This window comes from Felis catus, chromosome A1 (genome assembly GCF_018350175.1).
Source record: "Felis catus isolate Fca126 chromosome A1, F.catus_Fca126_mat1.0, whole genome shotgun sequence".
Lineage (NCBI taxonomy): Eukaryota > Metazoa > Chordata > Mammalia > Carnivora > Felidae > Felis > Felis catus.
Window position 1 is genome coordinate 182,768,992 of NC_058368.1, and position 26,855 is coordinate 182,795,846.

Sequence of the window (26,855 nt, forward strand, 5' to 3'; positions counted from 1 at the left end):
GAAAGTTATAGGCCTATATAAATATTGCTATTATTTGAAGCAAACTAGTATGACCCAAGATATATATGGACATTACAAAATGACAAATAGTCAATTATTCAGGAAGATATAACAATTTAAATTTTTATTTGACTAATAACAGACCTTCATAATATATAAAGCAAAAATTGACAAAATTAAAAAAATAGATCATTTCGCAGGTTTTTACAATCCTTTCTCAAAAATTAAAAGAACAATTAAAGAAGAAGCCAGAAGATATCTAGAAGATTTGAATAATGCTATCAAACTACTAGACCTACTAAACACTGATAGAATACTTCTTACATAAATAGCAGAATATACATCCTTTTCAACTGCAACAGAAACATCAATGAAGACAGATCATATTTGGGGTGATAAAATATACTCAATAAATTTAATAGGATTGAAATCATACAATGTATGTTCTCTGGCAATAGTAAAATTCAATTAGAAATAAATAATAAGATGTCTTAGAAAATAAAACCCAAATATGTGGAAATTAAAGAACATATTTTTAAATAAGCTACTGATCAAATAATAAATCACATGGGTTAATGAGAAAATAAATCTTACTGATTATAAAAAATATATCCAATTATATGTGATGCAGCTAAAGCAGTATTTGGAGGGAAATTTATAGCATTAAGATGCTAATGTTGGAAACTAAAAGAAAGCCTAAAATCAAAATCTAAGGTTAACTCTTGATAACATTGAAATACAAGAATAATCTAAGGCCAAAGTATGTAAAAGAGAGTAAAAAGAACACAAATCAATAAATTAAATACAGCAAGCAAATGAGAAAATTTTTACATTCGAAAGTTGGTTCACTGAAAAGACTAATGGATTTGACTAACACCTAGCAAGAATGAGGAAGTGAGAGAACACAAATTACCAGCGCTGAAAATGAAAGCAGAGCATCGTTAGAGATTGCCGACATTAAAAGGATAATAAGCAAATTTATGCCAAGAAGTTTGGCAATTTACACAAAACGTACACCTTAAAAAAACACACAACTTACTAAAACAAACAAGATATAGCAGAGAATTCTGAATGCCCTCTACCTATTGAATAAATTTAACTTTTAAAAAAAATTCCTACAAAGAAAAGTCCAAGTCCAGATAATTTTACTGTTGAATTTAACCAAATATTTAATAAAAAAAAATAATTACATGTTTTATAAAAACGCTTTTGAAAACTAGAACAGGAAACATTTTTTAATTCATTTTTCAAGGATATCCTAATCCAATTATCAAAACTTGATACCAATTTCTTTTAAATGAAAGAATTTAGAGACTAATGTCTTATAAACAAAACATCATCATATAAAATCTAGCAATATAGAATAAGTATGACACATCATTTCCAGCTGTCATTCATCCAAGGAGCACATAGTTAATTTAACATTTAAAAATTCATCAGTGTAATTAACCATGTTAATAAAACAATTGAAAAAATCTGTAGATTCATTTCAATACACGCAGGGAGTTAGAAATATTCAACTGAATTCATGATTTAAAAACAAGATGCAGACTAGAAAAATAAACTCCCACAGCCTTAAAAAGAGCACCTTCAAAAATCCTCTAGATTACATATTTAATGGTTAAATATTGAATACTTTCATCCTAAGATTTAAACAAACTAGCATACCCGGTCTCATACTCTCCATTCAACTTTGTACTGGAATATCTAGCTATTATAACAATGAAAATAAGCAAACAGTATAAAAATGTAAATTTCTCTAAATACACACATAAAATGATTGTTTACATAAAAAATCTTAAGGAATCTATAACACACCTCCTAGAATAAGTGAATTTAGCAAAATCACAGTATGTTAGTTTAATATAATGATTAAAATATTTTTATATATGAATGGCATACTATTAGAAAATAAAATTCAAAAGATATTCTATTTACATTAGCATCAAGAAACAAATGAATAGGGATAAGTTTCAAATATATATGCAAGACTGTGATAGTGAAAATTCAAAAACATCCAAGAGAGAAATTTTAAGACTTAATGAAGAGGTATACCATGCTTATAAGGAGAGTTAATAATGTTTGGATGTCAATTATCCCTAAATAATTCTATAGATTCAATTTCAATCATAACCACAATAAGTTATTTTGCAGCAATTACTATTCTGACAAGTTAGCTATTTTGACAAATTACTTATAAAATTCACATGACATTCAAAGTAGCTAGAATGTCTGAAGCAATATTAAAAGTAGAAGTAAAAGGAATTGAACTACCTGCCTGTAAAATTTATTACAAGACATTAACAATCAAACAATTAAGAAATGATAAATAGGTCAGTGGAACAGTATAGAGCCCCTACATGTATGTTCTTATCTGATTTTTGATACCGAGGACAGAACAATCCAATCAAGAAAAGCCACAATGTAATGTTAGTGCTCAAAAATAATGAAATCTTGCCATTTACAACAGTATGGATGGAACTAGAGTGTATTATGGTCAGCGAAATAAGTCACTCAGAGAAAGAAATACCATATGATTACACTCATATGTGGAATTTAAGAAATAAAATAAATGAGGGAAGAAAAAATAAAATAAGATAGAAACAGAGAGGAAGGCAAACCATGAGAGACTCTTAACTACAGAGAACAAACTAAGGGTTACTGGAGGGGAGATGGTTGGAGGGATGGACTAAACGGGTGATGGGCATTAAGGAGAGCACTTGTGATGAGCACAGGGTATTATATGTAAGTGTTGAATCACTAAATTCTACTCTTGAAACCAATACTACACTACACATTGACTAAATTGAATTTAAATAAAGTCTAGGAAGAAAAAATAACCCACACACAATTAAAAAAAAAATGGCAAGTGCTTTTACCAAAAGTTACTGAGACATTTGGATATTCATTTAAAAAAAAAATCCTCAAAGCTTTCTATACACCCTTAATAAAAACTAATTCACAGTGGGTCATAAGCCTAATTTTATATAACAGCTAAGAATAGGAGTATATACACTTAAAGTTTGCTGTTAAACAACTGCTTCCCTCTCACTCCATTTTGTCTTAGTAGGCCGACCACTTGGTCATTCATGATACCTGAGTACAATGTTTAAGAGGTGGGCACATGATCTGGACTAACCTCTCAGAACCCCATCCATCATTCCAAAGAGATGTGTTCACTGAGGAGTATGAGGCTCAAACTGACTAACGTCTCCTCTTCCTCTTCAATTTCTCTTGAGATCTTGATATTGTCTATTTGTAAAGATATTTCATCTACATATTTACTTACCTACCTTCTTACATATCATACGCATCTTCCATCAGAAGCAGAAATGAGAAACTAGGAAAGGTACTGTTTGGGTCCCTGCATATAAGTCTGTCTAAAATCCTCTTTATACTTGCCTTTCCCCAAAATACTTATTTTTCTTAAATAATTCTGAGATATGTTTCTCTCCCTGGCATCTCTAAGTGCACTGGTTAATACAAATAATAAGAGAATAGTTATCAAAAGACACAACATGATCAAAAGTAAAGCAGTACAAAAGAGGATATGATGTGCAGGGTACTGTATAAATAGGTGTGCAAGGGTAGGAAGAGCAGGAGTGAAGTGGCTTAAAAATGAGCCTACATAGGAAGATTTCAGCAAATTTGTGAGGGGTTCACTGTATCATATCAGTTATCATTAATGCCATCATTGGAAGAATGATATGGCCAGACTTCTATGGTAGAATAATGGATAAAGGCAGCTTGTAGAATAGATTTGAATATAGGAGAGCGTGGAAATAGAGGAGAAGGTCATCAGGAGGAAAATGCTGCCATGATTAATAGATGAGTTTCTTTAAAGTTTATTTATTTAGAGAGAGACAGAGTGTGCACACATCCTCATGGAAGTGGGGGAGGGTCAGAGAGAGAGGGAGAGAGAGAGTCTGTGCTGTCAGTGCAGAGGGCCAAGGCAGAGTTTTATCTCATGGTTGGTGAGATCACGACCTGAACGGAAATCAAGAGTTAGTTGCTTAACCCACTGAGCCACCCAGGTGCCCAGAGTTACTCTAAATGGTAATGAAAGTGAAGGTAGAAATGAGAACAGTGAATAAGAACAAAACAAAAACAAAACAAAACAAAAACCAAAACCTCTGAAACCAAAGACACTAAATTCTGTAAAAATATGTACTATGTTGAGTGAAAGAAGGACCAATCATTTTGAGATTTCTAATTTGAGTAACTTAGTGGATGGCAGAATCATTTACCAGAAAAGGAAACAGATTTGTTAAGAAAACGTACTAAAAAAAGCATAAATGTTCATTTTATTTCCCTTTTCCCTGTCTTCTGTCTTCTTTCCCCAACCTCCACAATTACTGTTGTTATTATGATTATCATTATGATCATTATCATTTTAGAATTAGAAGCCTAATTGGCTTTTTTGCAGAGATGTATTTCATTGTAACATATAATTTACCTTTTAAAGTTTATGTGTCAGTGGTTTTAGTATACTTATAAGACTGTGGAGCCAATCATCACTATCTACTTCACAGAATTTTCATCATTCTGTAAACGCCCCATGCCCATTAGAAGTCACTCCCCATTCCTCCCTGGCCCAGCTTCTGCGAACCACACATGCACCTATTCTGGAAATACATATAAATGGAGTCCTATAATATGTCACCAATAGTATCTGACTTCCTTTACTTAGCATATATTTCAAGGATCATCCCTGATATGGCATGGATCAACATTTCATCCTCTGTATAGCTGAATGTTTTCCATTGTATGAACATACCACATGTTGTCTACCTATTCATCAATTGATGGACATAATCAAAAAGATAAGAGAATAACAAGTATAGACAAAGATGAGGCAAAACTATACCCTTATGTATTGTTGGTGACAATATAAAATGGTGTACCTGCTTTGATAAACAGCAGCTTCTCAGAAAGCTAAAGAGAGTTACCATATAACTCATCAAAAGCACTCCTAGGTATTCACTTAAGATTACTGAGGACATATGTTCATACAAAAACTTGTATATGAATGTTCAGGGTAGTATTATTCAAAATAGGCAAAAAGTGGAAATCACCTAAATGTCCATCAACTAATTGGCTTTTTAAATTTGATAATGATAAGCTTGGCAAGGCATGTCTATTAAAGAGAATTTTAAAAATAAAATGTGATGTAGATATTATAAAAATAAATTTAAATGAAATTAAGATGAGTCAAAGTAAGAGAAAAATGACTGGGAGAATGAATGGGCCTTCAGGGTGGTAGATAGAAGAGGACAATTTTGTGAGGCTGCTGCTCATCACGTCATTTCCCTCAGCACCCTTTATTGTGACCTAATCATCAGCAGACCTTGCATTGCTTTTCAAGACCTCAGTTTCCACCTTAAAATGGAGACAATGGTTGTATATATTTCCGAGGTTTTGTCAAGATAATATATCTATAATGCTTAACGCACACTGTTTTCATTGGTATTGTAGTTAAGAATTAACATTATCTTTTTGATATTATTATCATATTTACTGTGGCCAACACAACAGAGATCTTATAAAGGATCTCACTAAGGGAGAGATATAACTGCTCTGTGATAATCCTGGCATCTTCACATCTTCCATGACCTTTCATGATTTAGAAGGTCAATCCATTTCTTGAATTTCATTGTATTTTCTGACAGACTTTTTCAGAAGAGAAGAAAAATGTAATGTTGAGACAGAGATAGAAGGAGAGGGTAAGTCCCCCTGACATAAACAAAATTAAATGCTGTTCATGTTGCCAGGTAGCCCAGCCCTACTCCATCCCAGGACATTCTAATTACTGAATGTTAAGACCTTCTTGAAGAGAAATTTCAACATCAGTGGAGACACATATGAACAAGGAGCCTTGGACATAGCTCTTAATTTGGGGAACTGGTATTGGATTGGAAACTAAGAATTCGGTGAAAATGTGTATACATTAATGCCATTTACAAACTGGTATTATAGAGCTTCATGCAGAGATAGTAGAAATAGAACAAGTGAAAAATGACATTTATGAGCCTCAAAGAGGTTTCAAATGTAGTTTCATTTAGTTATAGAAAATGTTTTCTTTTTGCCTGAATTGAAAGGATTCACCTCTTTTGAGATTACATGTGAGAAAATAAATTATAATGAAATTAACACTTTAATAGGTAAGTGTAAAGGGAAAGAAGGGAAGATAGAAATAGATGAATTTAGCATGAAGAAGCCTAATTAATTACAGCAACTGATATCTGTATTTTTATTACATTCTAGACCAAGCACCCTTCCAGCAAGGTGAGCACCAAATATTTACAAATCATAAATTTTGACTGCTCCCATTCCAAAGATCCATCTCATTCTTGTGTATCACAGCAAACAGCAATATTTATACTGTATCCTCTCAGTATAAATCTGGAAAAATCAATGGCTCTTGATTAGTTACCTAAATGCTAAATCTTTCATAAAATTAAATAATAGTTTGACCTTAAATTATAGTCCAAAATCCTAAAATAAGATTTTAATAGTTAAAAAATACAAACTTCAAATATTTCAGTAATGTTTACTAACATTCTATCAATTAGAAACCAATGCCTATCAGAACTAGAAAGGAAAAATAATAGATGCAAAATCTAGTTCAATTCAGTATTGCTAAGAATGAATAAAAGTAACAATTATTTTTACCTCTACTACTATTGACCCTGGGCTAACTTCTCCCTAATTGAGAACAATAGCTTTCTAGTGGACATTCTGCATCAATTTGTGCCTCCCCTCTCTGATCCATTTTCCATACTGTATTCACAGTATTCTGAGATTGATGAAAATCTTGTAATGTCAACTCCAAACGGCTCCCCCTTTTCTTCAGAAAAACAACAACAACAACAACAACGACAAAACAACCTTGATGTGACCTACTCAGACCAAACAGGATACCCTTTTACTCCTCACTTTCTGAGATCCAGCCATACCAAATCCCCTTCCAGTTTCTCAATTCACTCTAGTACTTTCCTGCTTCAAAGTCTTTGTCCATCTTCATCCTTAATGCCTGGGACCTTCTTCATCCCTCTCTTCCACCATCACTGGGTCACTAGCAATGAGTTCATCATTCAAGTTTCAGCTTCAAGTACCACTGGGAGAAATTTTCTCTGACTTACCAGATCTGCTCCTCTTAGAATATAACCTCATGACATTCCATCCATAATTCTTCGCAGAAGCGTTTCTTCTCTTCTATTTTCTTCTATAACTATTTTCACTCTGATTTTCCAACTCTTACAGTTATAGGTATAGATTAGAGTGACCAAATGAATCTTGGGAATGTACCGAAGGAGAGGCTGTATTGAGGATACATTTAGTTTTGGTTTAGAAAAATTTATTTATTTGGTTTGTTGTCACTTCCATGATAGTGGTTATTCCTACCTGTCCCTGTGAAGAAATGGTTTCCTGTAATAACCCTGAAGAGTACTATGCCATTATGACTTGAAAGTAAAGGATTAAATGTTATATGCTGAAATGAACATGTCCTACAAAATCTGGCACCAAAACTCTGTGGATGGTGGCAAAGGAACAAGGTTCGAAATATAAAAAGCCAGAAGCCAATCTGCGGCATTTTTTTCCAAATCTTGCATCTTAAATATGAAAGGTTTTATCATATTTGATAACACTCTAAATATTTACATGGCATTGCCTACAGCAAGTTGTGATGCTGAAATTAGCTTTTTAAAAGAAAATCACCCACATTAGAAGAATAAAATTAATTACCTGTTTGTTACTCCTATTGAAAAAAAATTACAAAAGCTTTGTTATGTGAAGAGATAATACACTATTCAGTCAGAATATAGGAAATGGCTACATATACTTTTTTAAAAAATCATGAGTGTGTTTGATAGATTATATTGGCAAATTTTAGGAAGCTTAATACGATTTCAGTTTTTTGCTTTCTGAGCACTATATGCATTCATTATAACTGTACAGGAAGACGCTATATTACATACAAAATGACAACATGCTAAAAAATGCCAGATCCTTTTAGAAGAGAATGATCAGGATTCCACTATCAGTATCGTCATGATTATTGTTTGCCATCTTCAGAGCAGGAAGTGAGAATTATTTCTGTATTTTCTACCAAAGTTCCCATTCCAAACAGGCATTCCAGAAGCATGGTGTATGGGCATGTTTAAAGTTACCTTTAGTTTTTATAGGGGCTGTAGTCTCAGTTTTTTTTTTTTTCATCTACTTCACAGACAGCATTCAGAGAATACTGGTTAATAAAAAGCAAGATGGAACACCCAATATTATTGCGTTCATGGTGATTATATTTTTTTTTTTGAGAGAGAGAGAAAGAGAGAGTACAAGCGGTGAGGGCCAGAGACAGAGAGAGAGGGAGACAGAATCAAAAGCAGGCTCCAAGCTGTCACAGCAAAGAGCGTGACATGGGCTCAAACTCACAAAAGGTGAGATCATGACCTGAGCTGAAGTCGGACACTCAACCGACTGAGCCATATGGTGATCATTCTTTTCCCTACTTTTAAAGTGATCATTTAGTAAGGAAACTGTTTATCCATTTACTATATGTTAGTCCCTATTGTTAGAGCTCTCTAACTAGCAATTCGTCTCAAAGCTAGTTACAACTGTCATGGCAAAGGAAACAACCAATAAAGTAAAAATGCAGACTATAAAATGGGGGAAAAATATTTGCAAACCATACATTCAAAAAGGTTAATATCTAAAATATAAAAGGAACTCCTAAAACTCATTAAAAAAAACCCAAATAACCTAATTTTAATACAGGCTTGAAGAGATATTTCTCCAAAAAAGACATACAAATGACATTATTGTATATTAAAAGATATGAAGACATCACTAATCATCAAAAAATGCAAAAAATAACCACAATGAGATATCACCTCACACCTGTTAGGATGGCTACTATTACAGGAAAAAAAAAAAAGACAACATCTGTTGGTGATGATGTGGAGAAATTGAAACCCTTGTACACTCTTGTTAGAAATGAAAAATGTGTGGTAAAAAAAAAAGTATGGAGATCCCTCAAAAAATTAAAAACACAAATACCTTAAGATCCACCAATCTTATTTCTGGGTATATATTCAACAGAATTGATATCAGGATCTTAAAGATATAGCTACACTCCCCTGTACACTACAGCATTATCCACAGTAGGCAAGACATGAAAACAATGTAAATTTCATGGATGGGTAAATAAAAAAAAGAAAATGTACTATGCACATACAATGAAATCTGATTCAACCTTAAAGATCCAAAGCAAGTTTCTGCTATATGTGACAACATAGAATCTGCAGCATATTATGTAAAGTGAAACAAGCCAGTCACAAGACAAATACTTCATGATTCCACTTACATGAGAAATAAAAAGTAATCAAACTCATAGAAAGAAAGAATAGGCATGGTGTTTGCCAGGAAATGGGAGGAGACAGGATTGAGGATGTGCTGTTCAAAGTGTATTTGTAGTTATGCATGATGAACAGAGACGTGCCGTTCAGCATTGTTTTGACGGGTAACAAAACCATATTGTGCCCTTAAGAATTGGTTGAGGATAGGGGTGTCTGAGTGGCTCAGTTGGTTAAGCATCTGACTCCCAATTTCAGCTCAAATCATGATCTCATGGTTCCTGGGATTAAGGCTCTGTGCTGACAGGTCAGAGCCTGCTTAGGATTCTCTCTCTCCCTCTCTCTCTCTGACTCTTCCCCACTTGTGCATGAACACACACACACTCTAAGTAAGTAAGTAAGTAAATAAATAAATAAATAAATAAATAAATAAATAAATAAATAAATAAATAAAGTTTAAAAAATGTGTTGATGATAGCTGTCATGTTAAATGTTTCTACCACAGAGAAGGAGAAGGAGAAAGAGAAAGAGAAGAAGAAGAAAAAGGGAGAGAGGAGGAGGAAGAAGAGGAGGAGAGAGACGGGAGGGAGGAGGAGGAGTAGGAGGAGAGGAAGAAGTAGAAATCCTTAAGAGGCAGAGAGGTGCAATAGAGGAAAAAGTCATATCCTCTCCTTCTACTCCAGATTCCTGGGAATCCTTGCGGTAGAGGGACTATGTGCACTTGTAGGTTGGTGGTTTGTTCTATGTCACTCAAGTATCAGAGGCCTTGTGGGAAACATTGAGGAAGAGTGATCCTGCATCCAAACAGAAGGGAGAAAAAAAATCTAATGTAGCTCTTGAACTTGGAGGATCTGACTCAACACTAACATATATACAAATAAGACTAGCTGAATGAGCCAAGCACTATTTTTTTTAACTGTGAGCATTTCCATCATTATACTCAGCAAATTGTTGGGTAAACTGTATTACATCTTTAGCTTTCTGTAATTATAGTATTACTCTTATGTACTTCTGAATTCCATAGCAATTTATTTCTAGAAATGCTTTGTAAATTAATGTGATGCTAAGTAGGATGTAAGTTCAGAAAAGACTCCTTAGATTTCTAAAATGAAAATTCAACTCTTCTGAAACCAAAGCCTGTCTTTTAAGCAAACAAAGCAAGTAGACACCAACCTGGGTAAATATGAGGGCTAACAGATGGCTCCTGTTCTATATGAAATGTTTTCCTCACAGAAATCTGCATTTTTAATATGAGATCCTCCTTGCCAAACCTGGAGGATCAAGTGGAGGGAGAAGACAACTGAGGTTTATCTCTAGAAATCCATTTAACATATTGTGACCCAGGACCTGGAACAACATGGGTGGGGGACAGGGGGATTTATTTCAGTAATACTTCTATACATTTTTTTGTTGTCAGATTAGCTAGTGATAATACTGGAAAAGAGAGAACAATGAGAGATAAAGGGTTGGCAAATTTTTGTTGTTTCCATCCTGAAGGTTAGAAGGAAGGAGAAAGGAAAGGAAGACAGGAGAAAGGAAATGTCTGATCATACTGTCTAGAAGAGAAGAACTATCATAAATGAATTGTACCTGTATCAAAACTACACTTTAATCACCACCTAGGGCAAGGTGATGAAGGTAGCAGATATATTTTTAAAAGCACAAAATATTCCTAAAGCAACACAAAGAGGAAGACGAATAAACAGTATATTATTTGACTTCGAGAAGTTGTTCATGCATATTTATGCTCCTTTAAGTCTTCCAAATGAGTAAATAACAGGCAGTTTTATAGTAATTATTGGATTCCAATATTTATAGAAAACTGACCACCATGAATACATAATTATTCTATTATGTCCACTCTAATAAATAGAAAGACTATTTATTCATTTACCACGACACAAAAAAAATTGTTTTCTTCCTTGCCGTACAGAAGTCAACCAAAACACTTGGTGACAAAACATGTGGGTTGAATTTCTATCTTAGCAAAATTATATCTGTATAAGATGAATATAGTTAATTTTGATTAAAGTATACAGAAAAGCATAATCTGCTTCCTTAACAACTAAACCATATTTGGCTTAAAATGGAAGGATTTAGTAAAGTAACTTTATGGACATAAATACACTTATTATTCTCACAGACTTCGCTCAGAGAATCTGAGTATTTGCAACAATATTTACCCAGGTCTTTATAAGAGTAATTGAATATTTGATTGGGTCATTTATTCTTGATGGAGTGATGGGAATATTGTGATTACTATCTTGAGTAGTAATTGGAAAACTTTAACAAAACATGTAATAAGAATTATTTTTCTTAGATTATTTTATCAAAATGAGATAAAATAATGGAGTCATTTTTATACATTACTTCAAAATTAAAATTGATGCGTATGTATTTGTTAAAACAAAACAAAACAGAACATGATTCATAATTTTGAGGGGAAAGAATGTTCTAGTTATTTATGTCACATATAGTAAAATTGGCAAATGGAGATTTTAGAAAAGCTGAATAAAACAATTCACACATTTTTTCTTAGTATGTCAACAACTAACTACTGACACTCACACATCACTTGCTGTGTGCCACTGTTCTTAGTGCCTTACATACATTAATTCACTTAATGCTAGGATGCAGACTTCAGGATTACATTTATGTTTAGGTAAAGACACTGAGTCACAGGGTAACTACCCTATGCCACATGGCTGAACTAAAATTCAGGCCTCTGCAGACTAGTCTAGAGTCTGAGTGCTTAACCGCTATGCTATAGCACTTTTCACAGCACAGTTTCAGTTGATCAAAGATTAAGCAGAAGGCAGAAATGGAACCAGAAGTGGCCCATAAGATAGAACAACTCCACACTAGTTCCAAATGGGAAAACAGACGTTTATGACAACCCTCAAACATACAAATTTCTATTAAAATTCCTTGACATGGTATTCTTCTTCCACTGTAATCTTTAGTATAAAATAAGCTTCTAAATACTATTATTAGCTCTATTTTACATATAAAGAAAGTAAGCTTCAAGATGGTTAGTCAATTTGCCCAAGATTACAAAGTGCCAGAGCTCAGGTTTAAAACATGACGACAGATCAGTGAATACTCTTAACCATGATAATACACACTTTTTTTGCAAATAATTTCATCTTTCTGATCCTTGGTTTCTCCTCAATGTGTGGAAAATACTAATTTAGAGTATCTCAATATTTCAGGATGACATTTCCATGGTTACAAATGTCATGTATTTAATGGCCACATGGAGCAGTTAGTTTTGTGGGGATCTTGCAAAGGCATGTCCTCAGTTACAAGGGAGGAGTGTACAAATGGACTTACTAATCAAACTCATTTTTACCAGATTACCTATTTGAAATGCACCTTTCCCAATAAGAATGGTACATAAAAATTAAGAGCCCAAAGAACTGAGCCATGACATAGTTTTTAAATCTCATATTTATTTATCCAAATAGAAAATATTGATCTTTTGAAAATATAATTTCCTTAAATACATTTAAAATCTAATTAACATTATATCTTATTAGAGATAGCTGTGATCTAGAAGATCAGCATTCTACCAAGGTTTAGATGCTTATTTGGTGATTGTAGAGCTTAAAGATTTTGATCTAAAGAATTAACCTTTGATTCGATGCACGAAACATCTTTTTTTTCTCTCTGTCCCATCTTAAACCTCTTACAATCTTTTATATGCTTTTGAAAGAAAAAAATCATTGAAAATAATGAAATATTCCTGGAGTAGTATGGTGAGTCAAGAATGAGGACTTTTCTTTTTTCCAAAGTCAATACGAAATGTGCTGAACTCCTTAGAGAAAACAACTGCCTAAAAGCAAGGGCTATTATATCTTTAAGCATATAATTTACTTTATAAATATATACAATGCATATTCACCATCCTATGGGAATGAAACTAAACACATACACTAGGGAATTTTGTTTCATTTCAGCAGAAACGTGGAATATTTATATGTATTCAAATTATTCATTACAAAAAGGTCTCCAAATAAGACTAGAAACACATATAATTCTTACAGTCAACAGTGATGAAAGCATTCCAATGCACATTCTTTGATAAATGGTGCCAAAAGTTTCAGTTATTTGTCTCACATATAGTAAAATTGGCAAGTAGAGATTTTAGAAAAGCTGAATAAAACAATTCACACATTGTCTTAAATACCTTTGCACTTGTGCAGTTTGCTTATTCATCTGATGTATTTCTCTACTTATACATGCGTAAGGACAATCTCCACTTCTTTCTTTTTTAATATTACACCTTTTCATTTAAATATACAGAGCTATAGAGTCATCCTCCCTATTTCTAGAGGATCAGTCATAATCACAGACTCAAATATTGCTAAGTTTCATGAAACAAGGAGAATCACGAGGTCTTGTTGTTTAACCATACTGAACCGGTGAAATCCTGCTGAGGAAAGTCAATATGACGTCACATTCAGTAATGTTCTAAAAATGTGATTAACATATTGGTAAAACCCATAATTCACTACTTATGTTGGCCACAGAAAAAGAATTACCCTTGAGAAAGAAAGAAAAAAAAAAGATATGTGAGATGCAAAGTGTTTAGTCCTGTCTTCTTTAGTAAGTCTATGAATTTAAAAGAGATAAAAATTATATTATCATTGGTAATAAGACTAAAATTTAAGGGCTTATTATATATCAGGGCTTGTGTTAAGACCTTTAAATGTATAATATAATTACATTTAATCCTTACAATGACCCAGTGAGGTATCTGCTCTTATGGAGAGAAACATTTATAAAAAATAAAACAAAAACTGAAGTAAATTGGGCAATTTGTCTATGGTCTCATGATTTTCATCAAAAGAGTTGTGATTAAAATTCAAATCTTTCTGGCTCTAAAATCTAAGCTCTCATTCTAACTTTGTTTTAGTTAATAACCATGCAGGTAAATTAAATTAAGTCTTTTATGACTAATCAGTGTTTCATAAGATATAGTGAGCTATCACAAATAGAAAGGAGTGACAGGTTCAAGTTATTGTCCTTCAATCAAATGTAGTTATTTGAAAAGAGTTTAGTGATATAAGGCTGTATATGATTAAGCATAAAACTGAGTGATAAAATAAGCAGTATGGACTTAAAAAAATAGTATATGGAGCATACTGACTTATTTAGTTGAGAGGGGATTGTGTTATTATTCTAATATATCAGTTATAACTCACATATCCATCGAGAAATCTCATATTTAAAAATGGATTAATAGTATATTGGAAGGGGCAGAAAATTTTTAAACTGTCCTTCCACTGCATTTCAGTGGTGATACTCATCATAGCATAGAATGTTTTTAAATAACTAATAATATGCCTAGTCAGTTAAAAAATTTAGAATTTCTTTATTTAAAAAAAAACAAAAACATTATTTTGATGCTGAAACATTAGGATATCTCACCTATCATATACTCCCTGTCCCCAAGCAAGGCTATATATCATAAAAGGTAACATATGTGTTATTTGACTGGGCCTTACTGACGGGTGACTTGAATAATAGGACCAAGAACTGAAGGAAGCAGAGTGTTACTTAAAAAGTGAATCACATGGCTAAAAACAGGTACATTTCAAAAAGCTTAGAAGGAAGATGGGGACTGAGGCATCTCTAAAGAATGAATGAATGAATGAATGAATGGGAAAGAAAAAGAAAATAAAGGAAAGGAAAGGAAAGGAAAGGAAAGGAAAGGAGAGAGAGAGAGAGAGAGAGAGAGAGAGAGAGAGAGAGAGAGAGAGAGAGAAAGAAAGAAAGAAAGAAAGAAAGAAAGAAAGAAAGAAAGAAAGAAAGAAAGAAAGAAAGGGGACCTTACACAAAACAATGAACAAATGCATGCAAAGAACTAGATACCTCAATTCTCTGCACCTGAAATCCCATCATTTCCCCTGTCCCACCCACAAGGAGACTAATGATGGTGATTGTCTTCATTCCAACAGGATTGAAAGATTTAATAAATAAAACTTCAGGATGCTAAACTTTTCATTTCAGGTAAGTAACAAATACAAGATTGTGTAAAATTATCATAAGTGTGTCCCATGCCTTACATTTTTGTTGTAAATGGAAATTAAACAACAACATTAAAATAATAAAATCAAAATTACTTGTTGTTTATCTGAAATTCTCATTTAACTGCGTGTCCTATATTTTATCATTCAAGCCTGTAGTCCAATGCCCTGCCCATTTCACCCCTTGGTTTTGCTAAATGTCTCCAATGCCCTTTGCCACACTTTCTTCTATGTTATACTGAAAGCATGTTGGCAATGAAAGAAGAAAACTTTGAGAAACGATTTTTGAGTTTAGGATAGTTTTATAAAACCTCATTCTGAGTTAGGCTTGACATTTAATTACTTGTGGATAAAAATGAATACAAATTTAAAAACATAATAATAAAGAGCAGACCTGAATTGAATGATAGAGTATAGAAGGCTGTAAAAGCTCTAAGATGCAAGTTTATTTAGGCAGATTTTCATGTAGAGGGTACACAATGTTATCACAAATTCCCTTCTCGACTGAAGTAAAATGAAAGGAAGGAAGCAAAGAAGGTAGGCAGCAGGGAAGAAAGTAAAGAAGGAAAGAATGACAGAAGGAAAGAAGGAGAGAAGAAACAAATGAATTGAGAATAAATGTTGAATTTGGAAAGGTATTTACTGATAATCTTATAGAGCAGCATTCTCCAATAAAAATATAACGCAAGTCACAACTGTAAGTTTCAATTTTATATTCATCACATGAATAAAAAAAAGAAATAGGTAAAATAGTTTTTATTAGTATCTTATTTAGCTTAATATATCCAAAATATTATTATTTTAATATGTCATCAATATAAAAATTATTAATCAACAATTTACCTTTTTTGGTACAAACTGTTAAAAAATGCAATGTGTTTTTTATACTAACTTTATATGTAAGTTTAAACTAAGCTTCATTTAAAGTGGTTAGAGGGGCGCCTGGGTGGCGCAGTCAGTTAAGCGTCCGACTTCAGCCAGGTCACGATCTCGCGGTCCGTGAGTTCGAGCCCCGCGAGGGGCTCTGGGCTGGTGGCTCGGAGCTTGGAGCCTACTTCCGATTCTGTGTCTCCCTCTCTCTGTCTGCCCCTCCCTCATTCATGCTCTGTCTCTCTCCGTCTCAAAAATAAATAAACGTTTACAAAAAATTTAATAATCAAAAATGTGGAGCGCCTGGGTGGCGCAGTCGGTTAAGCGTCCGACTTCAGCCAGGTCACGATCTCGCGGTCCGGGAGTTCGAGCCCCGCGTCAGGCTCTGGGCTGATGGCTCAGAGCCTGGAGCCTGTTTCCAATTCTGTGTCTCCCTCTCTCTCTGCCCCTCCCCCGTTCATGCTATGTCTCTCTCTGTCCCAAAAATAAATAAAAACATTTAAAAAAAAAATTTAAAGTGGTTAGATAGCCATGGGAGGCTAGTGGTTACCCTATCAGACAGTGCAGCTCTAGAGAAACATTATTGTAACTGGAGATAAAATTGATACATAGGAGACTAAAAGTGGTGGGGAATGAAAGACAGTTTTTGTTTTTTTTTAAAGTAGAGAATCTAATAAGAGCTTTTTTTTTAAAGTAGAGAATCTAATAAGAGCTTTTAACAAATAGACATCAATGAGATTTATAATTCTGATATTTCAGAAGCAACTTTTTGCCATAAGGAATAACACCAAAAATGAACAACTATGTACAGTGACTAGAAGGACATAAATGTCCTGAGAAGAACATTTGCCATTTGCTTTTTACTTATTAGATTGGCAAAAAATAAGAAATATGACTGGTTAGGCTGTGGGTCCACCTGAGCTCATATACATATTGTAAATGAGAATGAAAACTGATGCCATCACTTTGAAAAATAATTGGATATGATTTTAAAAATTTAAAGATACTCATACTATAAGGCCCAGTAATCTCATCATTAAAATAGGTCACTGCACCTTTTACAGATTGCTCCTTGGACAATTTATTTTGCTAGATCAGCTCTCTCTTTTCCTTCAAAAACTTTAAGCACAAATGCCTTCTCTCTACCTCTGTTCATGTTGTTCCTTATCATTTCTTTGCTTTTTTTTCCCCTTTTATTCCCTTTCTCTATGCTCAAATCCTATGCATACATAAGTCAATTTAGTCCATAAAAGAAGTATTCATTCATTCAAAACTATGTAATGCTTAGCCACTATGTGTGTCACATGATTGCAGCAAAACAGTAGACAGAATAAACATGTCTCCTACCCCTGTGCCTTTTGCTTTCTCTCTCTCTCTCTCTCTCTCTCTCTCTCTCTCTCTCTCTCTCTCTCTCTCTCTCACACACACACACACACACACACACACACACACACACACACACACACCCCTCTCCTATTCTACATTCGTGGTTTCCATACATATGGCCTATGTTTGACTTATCGCTTAATGATGCTCTGTTGGTAGCCAAGCACCTCACTATGCTATTAATAGGGCATGAATAAATGCTACCAGCTGAACAGACATACACAGTCATCAGCTGCTAAATGCCTTTCTCCTGTATTGCTAAGATTGTAATGCCCCAAGGTGATTTTGAGCTGGAACTCCTCTAACATCTACACCATCCTCTTCCCTGCACAAAAGCCTGATTGCTCCCCCGTCTTTCTCTATATTGACTAATTTGGAGGACGTGGGCATTTTTCATAAGAAATCACTGTGACACTTACATAGACCTTGCGAATCTGAAGGCAGATTATAAATCAAGGGTGGGGACAAGCCACTTCCAGTCAGTGTAAATATGGAGAGAAAACATATTGTTTATGCTACTTGATTAACAGCAACATTTTAAAAATGCAGAGGGTAAAAATAATTGAAGTTTTTCTTGGTTACAGCAGTACCTTCTTCTATGCAATTCTCTGAATTTCTAATCATTTATACAGGATTTTTTTTAACTAGTAGTGTTTTTTCTAGAAGATTGTCAAGCTCTCATTCCATGGTAGTAAAACCTGTTTTTCAGAAAGTTGATGCTAATTTACACATACACACTGGTTGTCTGTGAGAGTGCTTATGTCTCCCAAAACACAGAGAGATAATTTTCATCTTTTTAGAATGTTGGTTATGTTATACAGCAAAAAGCAAAAAAAGAAAAAGAAACCATACCAAAAATAAGGGCACTTTTATGTTTTTTTAAAAAATTTATTCCCTTATAACTGAAGTTCAACTATTTTCATATGCTTATTTTTCTTTTGTAGTTCTTACACTTTGAAATTTCCTTACCACTATTGACCATTAAAAAAAAAAGACCTGAGTGTTTTAAAAATTCTTTAACTTCTATACCTTTGAAAAGTACTTCCCCAGTTTTTTTATTTATCATTTTTATTTCGCTAATAATGACTTTTTCATGTATAAACGTTTGTAAATCTTAATTCAAGTATATTGATCTTTCCCTTGGTGATTGTCTCTGTTGCTTTCATACTTTAAAAGTTTGTTTATGCTTAGAAGTCCACAGATCACAAAAAGTAATTATCCAAATTGTCATTACGTTATAAGATTTTAGCTTTAAATTTACCCTACATTGACTTTCCATTAATCTATGATTTTAGCTTCTATGTTTCCCTCTTGAATTTATTTTGGTGTATGATGTGAAATAAGGATATAAATTATTGTCCCCTCTTAAAAATACTCAATATGTTCAACTCTTATTTATTAAGTAATCCTTCTTTTGTGGAGGATTGTGGTATTTTCTTAATTCTATGCATTGAATTTATATGCATGCAATTACACATATGTTTCTGATGGTTCTCTTCATTCTTATTTATCTGTCTGGATATTTTTGTGCATACGGCTGTTTAATGTATTGTGTCCTTCTAATATGTTCCAAAATTTATGAAATGTTTCAATGTATTTTAAATGCATTTAAAAATACATTTTAAAGCATGTTTAGAGTCACCTAAGTTCTATTCATCTTTTATGCCATGTTGACATGTTTTAGTGTCTGATTTTGAAGAGCATCAGCATTTTAGATAGTTTTCTCTTTTTTTGTAATTTTCTCCTCAACTGAGTCATCTACATATTTAATTATTAACACAAAGGATCATAAACAATTTTTTAAAGCTTCTTTAGGCAATTTAAAACAATAATGATTCATGTCATTATAAATTAGCATATAGCCCTAAAAATAAACCTTTCTTCAACAAAGAATCACTACATTAAACTTTCCTATCCACTAACCTATAAAACAACTTAAAGTTTGACTTATGGATTTAAAATAGGACCATAAACAGGTCACTTGAAACCCATGGTGAGCCTAGCAGCACTCTGGCATTCATGCAACAATGTTTTTAAAAACACTAACATGTAATTCTCCAATATTTTTCCAATACAATGATTACTTATAGGTGTTAAGGAGTGAATGAACAGAGCCCAGTGCCAATGCTCCTTAAATGACATGGGACCCCCTATGATGGGAAAAAGAGTCATTGCTTTATATTTAGACCATTCCTAGGAACAGAGGAGAATCAAGAGGGAAAAGGTAAGGGTGGGGCACAAAACTAAGGAAAGGGGTCTAGAAGAGATGGGAAAATGACAGGTGAGCAGGAGTGAACTGTAGAGGTGGACGTTTGAAAGGAATTGAAGACATATCATCCCCAACACCTTCTGTGTCTTTCACAACTTGAGACATCTATGCCCGTCCAGGGAAGGGAGAAGAATTAAAAAAACAGGCATAGTATCATGTTATGTAGATGTTTTATTCTAACAAGGAGTGCTTCATTTAAATATAATGCTGTTTGCTTTGTGCAAAACTGAAACTGAAACATTTGTAAAGGTTTCTTTGTACTGTTTCTAATCTATAATTTAACAGATTTGTTCCACCAGAATAAACATTTGCTGAATGTCATGGAAATGGTTTTGAAAAGTATAATGTCAGCAAGATCGCCGCTGAACACAACAGTTGAACAAGGCAGCACCTGTACGCTGAAATACACAGACGTACCCACAAAACGGGCAATGTTTCAGATACAGTCAGTGTCACAGCCATAGTTGTATTCTTTCAAACACTTCTTATTTTTTTCAGTCCTTAAGACATGCCCTCACACTTTCACTCATATTCTGTGCAAGCAAGGGGCATTAATCACACAAGTCTGCATGCCCATTTGTCCCGAATTGTTGCCTATGATCCATCCTTTGAATAACTTATACTCCTGACCTTTCTGATCAATAAGATGAACGATAAAGGCAAAGGCTTGTGGTTTACATCTTCGTAGAAGTTGCCATCTCCTCTGAGTAGTTAAAATAAATAATTCCTTTAGTGTTATTCACTGCCTCCTGCAAGCAATATTTGTGTGTGTGTGGGCGCGAGATGTACTGCATCTTCTTACCTTTGATGTTTGGTCTTGTTTTGGGGCTGCTCTTTTGACAAGCTTTCAAAAGCCCCCTACTATGAATGTCGAATTAAGTACCCTTATGAATATGCATGAATATAAGCCTCATATACTCATTTTGGTGGCTACTCACTGTGCTGGGTTGCCCTGGAAGCCATTCCAAATGGTTTTGATTTTGCGTTTGAGATTCTTAATGGTGGTAATTATCTGTTGCAGCCATGCAGCACCAAATATGATGCGTGTTAGAGATACTTTAAAAAATAATAATAAAAACGACTAAAGATGCTAATTCCCACATTTTACTTCCTACAGGGCAATTAGCCCCTAGTAATGATGTTTATATTTATATGCAAATGTTTCAGGAAAAATGATTCTTAACAGAGACTTCATTTCATATCAATACGATTGGGGGATGAGAGCATTCCATCTGTCTGTAGAAAATGCCTGCCATTAGCTCTACATGTAGCCTATTTCTGTAATAGAAACTATTTAATCTTAAGTAATTCATTCTTCATTTTGTGTTATTTTCCCTTCCTTCTGTTCTTTTATTAAGACTCTTAACTAATGTACAGTATCTGCAGCTCTTCAGGGCCCACACATAGGTGACTTGCCACAGTTCCTTTCGAGCATCATCTGTTCTTTGAGTTATTACCTAATAGCCTCACCATTCCTCATTTTGGGATAATAATTGAGTAACCAGAGCAGGCTTCTCAGGGGACACTCAGTTGTTAATATCCTCTGTCTTAGGGATTGCTACAACACGCAAGACAGAAATAGGATGAAGAAGCAAAGTTCTTCATTGTAGCTGTAGCTTTTGACTAGCTTCTGATCTGCAGAAGCTAAAACTTACAGCTGTTGCATGAACTCCCTGCTCAGAGTTAGGGAACAGGCTCAGTCTAGAGTTAACCTCCTATTGCAATGCCCCTTCTACTCTACAACAATATCTTAGTGCAGAGGCTCCCTTAATAACAACTACTTTTTTTTCTGCAAGCATGTTAAACTATCAATTGATAATTCAGCTATTTAATGTCATTTGATATACTGCTTGCTTATCTTAGATGTTCTTTTGCAGAGAAATAAAGTGCACATCCATGATCTCACTTAAGAGTTGTTATTTGTCACATATTTTAAAGACAGAAAATATTAGTTTCTTTTTAGCTATCAGAAATGGAGAATCTCTGAATCCATGATGACGTAAAACAAATTGTTAAGTGAATACACAACTCTAAAGGTCTACCCATTACTGCAAAAGCACCAGAGATTTAGTTGAGGATAATGAAAAAAAGGGGGGAAAACCCACAAAGAGCAGTATAGTAAGAAAATTCTGTCATATTGACACCACCTCTATAATAGAAATTCTTTAAGTATGGTAATGGGTAAAGGCAAGGGTAGAATTTGGTGAATCCATTCTTCTTTATCAAATTTGGGTATATGGTAGTCACCCACAACTTTCCATAGGGAAAGATGAACTCACTCGACATCTGCATATACATTCTCCCCCTTTAACCTAAAGCAAATAAGTGATGAAGCCAACTCAATTTCTAAGTGAGAATCAAATGACACAAATAACAACCTATTTCAAACCACAGATGCTCACTGTCACTCACAGTCAAAATCTGGAATGAAGGAATCTGGGAAAGGGGGAAATTCAGAATCCTGCCGGGGGAAAATCTCATTAGAATCTCTTGAGATTTATCTGTCACTCTGACAGGATAATTTGATTTTAAATTCCATCACTGCTAGCCCTAATTTTTAAAATTAAATTGGAAAAAAAGTGACTTCTCTTTCTCCCATATAATGAATAATAGGGGAATATAAATCAAAATCAAGGGTGCTATTAATCAAAAATTATAAGAAAAAGATCTGAAAATTTTTAAGGTTTGAAAGAAGTAGAAAAGTTCCCCTCCCTCATTCCTACCCACCCATCGTGGAACCAGAAGGAAGATCAGTTAAAAGAGGCTCTTTATGAGGCTCAGTTTAGAGAGACAAAAGTTTTCTTATCAATGCAGTGTAATACTTTCTCAAAAAGTCTGGTCTCTTTCAACAGAGTAGCACTTATTCAACCCGACGCAGAGCCCATTGAGTGCATAATTATAATTCATTCTTGAATGAGAGTTTTTCAGAGTGTAGACAAAACAGAGTAAAATGTCATAAACATGCCCTTACTTTTAGGTGTAATAGTTAGCATTTATAATCATATAAGTTTTACAAAAGTCCAGTTCCTTCACATCCTCCATTTCAATAAAAGACAAATAAACAAGTTAATGCCAGTGATGGGTGAAAATAATGCCACTTTCAGAAGCTGATCTACTTGAAGATCATCGCTTGCTTTTTCATATTTCTGTATAGCACCTCAAAATTCAGGTATTCTCTCAGTTCCATAGTGATAATCAAACTACTCATTAAAAAGAACAGAATTATATCCTGACCAAAATGGAATAGAGTGCCATATCTTGACAATTGCTTTTTACATTTTCAGGTGACATACTCTATATACTTTCCAAATATTAAAATTTCTAAAGAATGAAGGACTTAATGTCAACGTGCTTGTTAGGGAATCAGGTTCGTAAAAGGTGAGGAGAATTTTTTAATATGAAGTCGAGAAGTCAGAAGTGCCTCTCTTTTAGCCTCTTCATTTAGCACATCCAGCTCTGATTGGCTCACCTTCCAATAGCGTTCTCTCTTGTAACATTTACTTTCTCTTTAGGGAGCTTTGTTTCTCATGCCCGGTACCTGTCACACTTTTAGTCCTACTTCTAAGTTTCTCCCTGCCACATTTCTTCTTCTAGGTAAATGAATGAAAAGACACACTGTATCCCATTACTTATTAAAACATCATTGTGGCTTCCTAGGAAATAGGCCAAGGCCAAAAGAGTCTCTCTTTTAATTAAAAGAGTCAAAATGCCTCACACAATTTCCTATTTGTATATGGTGGAATATCATGATTCTATTTGGAACATCAAGATGTTGAAACATTAAGCATATTCATATCATTCAAAAATGATCACATTTTCTACTTGTTAGCCTAGTAGTCATTTGATAAAGCTTTTCTATATTTAATATGTGTGTATATTCACACATTACATAATATGTATTATATATGTATATATGTGTGTATGCATGTGTGTGTTTTATATAAAATCTCATAAAAGTGGTAATGGCCCCATCACCAAAATATGAATTAAGGATATTTGAGTGAGAAATGTGAATGAACTTTACTCCAACTTATCAAGAAAAAATCAACTGTAATTATTTTAAATGATGGCTTCTTACATTGTCTAGATTTTAAAAGCCTAAGGCACCTACCTTACCAAGTTACTGAGGTTCCTCTCTAATTGACGTGATTCCTCAGGACACGTGCCTGATTCCTCATCAACAGTGCAGCTTTAGAAGCAACTTCCCACCTGTTGCAAATTTAAAATTGAGATCTTTTTGATACAGAAACAAAAAGTTTTCAAGTTTTCTATTCATTTACTTGATAAACTTCCAAAAATATAAGTACATACATACACACACACACACACACACACACACACACACACACACGATTTGGGGTATTAACATATCCTTTGCAAACTTTTTAATCCTTTTTTCTAAATAATTGCCATATGTAATGAAACCCAAATGATGGAAAAGTACTATGAAAAAAATTCCATAAAGATATACACTCTTAATATGACTTCATCAGAAATGTTCGGCTCTTGTTTTCAGGAACAAACTCCTCAAAGATTTCACCTTCACCCTGAATATAGCTGTGACAAGCCAGTCAAGGTCCACCGAATCCAATTAGAGAAGTTTTCTGGGAAAAAAAGTGTGATTCTTGACAATATTAGGGCAAAATACTGGAAGCTGTTTTAACTTTAAGGAGGGCAGTGGTAGCTACAGTCATCTTTAGTGTGTGGCTTAAAACCGTGTCATCAAGCCACGAGAGGCCCAAAATATTCAGCAAGCTCTACTGGAAGCAGCCATTGGTTGTTCTACAAAATGATCCATATTCTATTGCATAGTATCAGGGAAATGTTTAGCGGTTAGAAAAATTCAGAGCAGGGGACAGAAAAGTCACTGTCATCTGACATAACGTAAGAAGGGATGATGTTTTGTGAAACTTAGGAAAAAGAATTTAGAAGATTTACCAATTTGAAGGTATATGAGTTACTTCTTCATTCTATCAGTTCAATAAACACTGACAAATCCATCTCCTGAACATCTCTTTGTGTCTCTTATTACAGGTTTTCTGCCATTTCCTCCATTACCTAAAGTAACAGTGCAGTGAAATTCCCCCTAATAGTCACCCCTACATAGGCCTCTCTGCAGTCCACTTTGTATTCTGCTGGAAGCACCTTTCCAAACATAAATATGATCATGCAAGGGTACCCAGGCGGCTCAATCGGTCAAGCATGTAACTCTTGATTTCGGCTCAGGTCATGATCCCATGGTCATGGGATCTCATGAGCACTGTGCTGGGTATGGAGCCTGCTTAAGATTCTCTCTCTCCCTCTGCCCCTCCTCCACACATGCAGGAGCACTCACACTCTCCTCCCGACAAAAAATAAAATAAATAAAATTTTTAAAAACATCCAACTTTTGACTAATTTCACACCAATAGTGTTTATACCCTGAGAGCCTTAAGGAAAGATGAAATCTTCATTATCTGGCTTTTGATTCTTTTGCAGACTCATCTTTTGAGTGTCCATACCTTCTTCCAGTTTATTTTGAGCCCCAGCACTATGAAACTTCATTTAATCTACAGTCACACTTTGTATATATGGTTCATTCTGCCTTTTAATCCACCTAGAAAAGTTCTATTCTTCTAAGTCCTGCTGAAAGCTGTTACCTTCTCGGAGGCCTTCCCTATTTTACTTCCTGAAGGAATTAATCATCCTCTCCTCAAAGATGCATCTATATCTGGGTGTTAGTCACTGATCTATTTACCTATCATCCCTCCTGGAACGTGCCTTTCAGTAGAAATCCCATACATCATTTGATCCTTAAACACCTAGCATAGTACCTGATGTATACAGTAAATTCATGCTGGGCTGAGCATACAGATTTTTTTTTTACTTTCTTTCTCATGTACTACTGGAAATAAGAATCTCTTAATACTGGCAGTCACCAATCCTTGAAGATCTTTTGCACCTAAATTCAAAGTTGAGGTGGTTGTTGCTCATGAGGCCCTAGTACTTTGATTCTGCAATTTCACACAGTATGTCTCTAAGTGACTGACTATATTAACTCACCTTTAACATACCATAGCCTGCCCGCCTCCCCCCCCCCCGGGGCAAAATGCTCAAAATCATCTCAAAATGGCATTCTGGGTTCTTTAAAGTACTTTACAAGAGTTACCAGATTCTAGTCCTCATTTTTAACTGAATTCTTGCCATTCAATAAATAATTTGTCAAGTATGCATGCGGCTTACTAGACCATAATTAACTGGCTAGCATAGATGTTGTTTTTAACAGTTCATGTGGCATTGAGAAAGAGAAAGAAAAAAAAGGAAAAGGAAAGGGAAGGGAAAAAGAAGGAAGGAAGGAAGGAAGGAAGGAAGGAAGGAAGGAAGGAAGGAAGGAAGGAAGGAAAGGGAAAGGTAAGAAGAAAGAAGGAAAGAGAAGAAGGAAAGAAAGAAAAAGAAGAGAAAAGAAGAGAAAGGAAAAGAAAAGAAATAAAAGAAAAGAAAAGAAAAGAAAAGAAAAGAAAAGAAAAAGAAGGAAGGAAGGAAGGTGCTTTATTCCTGAATGTCCAATAGCCACCCAACTATACATAGATAAGTTCAATATATAAATTTCTTCCTCCTTGGATTTAATCTCCATAGGTACTACTAGATAGATATTTGTTCCCATAAGGTTAATATTTTCACAGCTAATATTTGGTAAATAAAATCAATGAAACATCTGTGCTGGGTTTTGTTTGTCAATGTTAAAGGAGACCGGACGGAGTGAATTGCATAATTATACCAATCCCTTTACTTGCTATCACATGCTGGACATGAAGCTGTAATATCAATATAAACTGCATTTGATCAACATGCAGGAGGAATGCAAAGGCACTCTCAGGTTTTTCTAATGCTCTTTTCTACCTTTCAAAATTGAGTGGCTTTATATAATCCTCCTGAAACTTCACACCTCACACCCCTTCAAAGCCC

At 34.2% G+C, this 26,855-nt stretch overlaps 1 protein-coding gene across 1 annotated transcript in view; it reads right to left on the reverse strand.

Annotated features, from left to right (window-relative positions):
• The window catches only part of TENM2 (teneurin transmembrane protein 2), a 2,391,334-nt gene that overhangs the window by 2,253,525 nt on the left and 110,954 nt on the right, over positions 1 to 26,855 (reverse strand). Inside the window, exon 3 of the mRNA XM_045040340.1 lies at positions 24,022 to 24,119. The gene's annotated coding sequence lies outside the window, so the exon portion shown is untranslated. The remainder of the gene's footprint in view (positions 1 to 24,021; positions 24,120 to 26,855) is intronic.